This window comes from Silene latifolia, chromosome 5 (assembly GCF_048544455.1).
Source record: "Silene latifolia isolate original U9 population chromosome 5, ASM4854445v1, whole genome shotgun sequence".
NCBI classification, from domain to species: domain Eukaryota; kingdom Viridiplantae; phylum Streptophyta; class Magnoliopsida; order Caryophyllales; family Caryophyllaceae; genus Silene; species Silene latifolia.
The window spans coordinates 31,555,853-31,559,554 of NC_133530.1; the positions used below are offsets into that span (position 1 = coordinate 31,555,853).

The window sequence follows — 3,702 nt, forward strand, 5'->3', positions numbered from 1 at the left end:
TTTTTTATTTTACGTTACTTTCGCTATATAAACCTCCCCACTTTTTGGTTTTATCCTGATTTCTAAAGCTTCATCCACAAACCAAAGGAAACCCTAATACCAGAAATTTCTCTCTATTTTCACTTCTTTTCAAGGTAAAAATCTTTTCTAATCTCGTTAAATAATTGTAGTTATAGTATCACCGCGTAGAGTTAAATGAGAGATAGAGTATCAAATTTGCTCTTTCTTGCTCTTCGATCTTCATGTTATTGTGGATGTTAATATGTAGTCTATGTATTTCCTTTAGATCATGTTAGATTTTTTTACTACAACTGTTGATCCGCAAATTAACCGTTTAAAAGTTTTAGTCAAAGCCTGTTCATTTATATAGGTATAGAATCACAGATTGAAAATGTTAACACTTTTCGTCCCAATAATTTGTTTACCATTTCTATTGTTTGTAAGTGGTCTTTTAATAAAACGTAAATAAATAATTGGAATATTTATGTGTATATGTTGTGTAACGATTACTGACGATGAAGGCCAGGGATGATTACTTTGGCTTTTGTATCATAAAGTCATGAACACTTTGTATTATATGCCGGTGTTATTTTTTTTTTTTGGTGTTGACCAGGAGTATCCCCTACCGACAGCTGGGGCAATCTCCTTCGGGGTACTGAAGGCAATTTAATGGGTTGACCCCTCCCAAATTTGGCTTTTTCATCTTATATGCCGGTGTTATGCGAAGTAGCAAACCTACCCGACATAACAAAGGTCTTCCACTAATAATGATATTTATAAGCATTTGTTGACTAGATTGTTAGGAATTAGCCACTTAGGAATTAGGATTCATTCTTTCCGTGATTGGATTGAGTTTTGTGTTAGATCAATCAATTTGTATAATCGTATTCATTCAATTGTCGCAGCCTAGTTGGTCGTTGTGCGATAAATGTATAGCCGGCAGGCAGTGGGGGGCTGGGGGCCCAAGGAGGGGCGGTCGCCCCCGCTGACGTTTGAAAATTTCGAATTTTTTGAGACCCCCTTATAATATTATCATTTCGCCCCGTTACTGCTGCAAGCTGTTCAAATTCGCCATGCATTACATAATCTTGCTATCTCGAATTTGTATTAGATTTTAACATATGTATACTTTCTATTGCTTATACAGGAATGGCAGACAAGCCGGAATATGGTCGCATTGGTTACATTGGTCTAGTTGAAGTGGTGGATAACTCAGCAATGACTACCAAGCAAAGCTCAGGTCCCACCACCACAAACTATGAGCTAACCACGAAATCAACCAACTACGACAAGCAAAGCGGGAGCTACATGCGTGGGACTGCCAAGGAATCATACTCAAGCGGAGACTACTCTAACCATGGGAAAGTTGGGTACAAGGATCAGTACAAGACAAGCTCGACTGTGAGGGTTGGTGACAAGACGGGTTACACCGAGTACTACAAGCAAGAGAAAGTGACTCGAGTCGAGTATGAAAACACCACCACAGCCAACTACTCTGGGAAGAACCACAAGAACTATGGCGGTGGGAACAAGCGGTACATCAATGGCGGCGGTGGAGGGAAGAGGTACAATCCATATGGCGGTGGTAATAACAAGTATCTGAACTAGTGGTTGTGTACTAAGTAATTTCTTATCTAAACAGCCCGGTTGTTTTGGGGTTGTAGCTATGGTTTTACGGTACTACCGTGTACTAGTACTAAACTACTAATCGGGACTTTTTACTGCTTTTGAATGGTTTCTGTTTATTTTCTTGTGTAATTAAGGTTGCAAAGTCCCTTGTTGTTTTCTTGTTAGGCTCCATCGCCTTGATCATCCTAGGGCACCTATACCAAACCCTCGTTAACAATGCTAAGTCACAAACTTGAACAACGCTCTTAGATGATTTTTTTGGCAAATAGGTGTTTATTAGCAAAATAATTAGAGAGTTGGGGTTGTTTTGAAACTATTTTGTCCAATCAGTTTTTAGTTTTTTTTCCCATTTTTATAGTTAATTTTTTTTTTTAAATAGTAAAACCGCTAAGAAACCTAGCGGCTTTACTATTCATTTTTTTTTTCAAACACTGATGACAACCTATTCTAGAAATGAACAACCACTAAAGCCGCTAAGAAAGTTAGTGGCTTCCCTATTTCTCTATTTTTCATAAGCTTATGGTATCTATTATCTGGATAATGACAAGGAGACAAAGCCGCTAAGAAACTTAGCGACTTTGCCTAAAAATTGAAAAAAAAATGAAAGTGATCGTGGACATCATTGGGGCAAAATAGTTTCGAAGGAACCCCAATTTCCTAATTATTTTGCTAATTAACTTCAATTTGCCAAAAAATTCCCTCTTAGATCGACTTGTGTATTTGTTGACTATTCAGAAACCCCAAGTGCGTACTCCTGTCTTGACTCGACAATGCACAAAATAAACCCCTTTATCGATATCGCCATATAAAATTTATTGAAGCCAATTAACTTCCCATAGTACGAACTCCCTACCTCGCTACTCTAAAGTCTAAATCCTTGCAGAGTTTCCAACTAAACTGAACTGGAATTTTACTAAAATCATGGACCTCAGAATTAACTATAACTAACCAAAATAATATTATTTTACTAAAGGTAACTTAACTAAATTATGGTATTTCTAGATGAAAGAATCCTCGATGAAATAGTTCCAAATCCAGACATTGCGTATGATATACTACTAGTACAGTAAAAAAAAACTAGTTTAGATTACGCGCAATGAATGTGCGGTATTTATAGAGTTTTATTTTTATATTACTTTAATCATGTTAAATTAACACCTCATTAATTTTTAATATTTCATGTCATTATATTTTAATATGAAAAAACAAAAATTGAACTTTAAAATTATTAAGAAAACTGAGTAAAATTGAACTGTAAAATAATAGTGGTATCTCATTAATTGTTTATTTTTCTCGTTATTGTATTTTGTTTCAATTAAAAAAAAATGAAAATTAAAAATTATAGTTTAGTGTTTAGTGAAAATTATATAATTTGATGAAAAAAATTAATTTTAATGAAAAGAATTATACAATGAAATACATCATAATTATTAATTTTCTTATTTAATGAATATAATTAAATTATCAATAGTTTCCTTATTTAAAAATATGTTTTTTGGATGGAAAATTTGTGAGTTCACCCATTAATTTAGTAAATAGGGAATTCTACTGTGGACTTTTGACTAGTGGATGGTTTGATGGACTATATATACAATCTATATCTATCTATCTATCTATCTATCTATATTAATAAAGGAAGCTTTTTTTGAGCGATTACATGAAGTCCAACGTTTACGAACTACCTAATATTAAAATAAGTAATTTGATAAAATTAAACTAGAATAATAAAATATCATGACTAACAGAGAAATATACGAATCATTATAAAGTATAGAATAGATACATTATCCTATGGTCACTAAAAAATGTTGCGTACTACACATTGATAGCAATTAGGGGAGGGATTCTATAATCATGTATTTTACCTCTACCACTTCACGTAATTTAATTTTAAAACTCCTCAATGATCAATTTCACTTTTGATAGGACTCAAACTATTAGCATGTATGAAGTATATAAATTGTTGGGAATGTAACCCCAATATTATTGATATGTTAGTAACAACATTAGAGTCTTTATGTCAAAGTTATGTTTTATGTTACTAGTATTCACACTTTGTATGTTAGATGTTTT

General features: G+C 33.4%; 1 long non-coding RNA gene across 1 annotated transcript; it reads left to right on the forward strand.

The window, feature by feature from the left end:
- LOC141656050 (uncharacterized) lies at window positions 1–1,786 on the forward strand. Its single transcript, XR_012548307.1, has 2 exons — window positions 1–134; window positions 1,148–1,786. It is a non-coding gene; the product is annotated as an uncharacterized LOC141656050 (long non-coding RNA).
- Window positions 1,787–3,702: the final 1,916 nt, after the last annotated feature.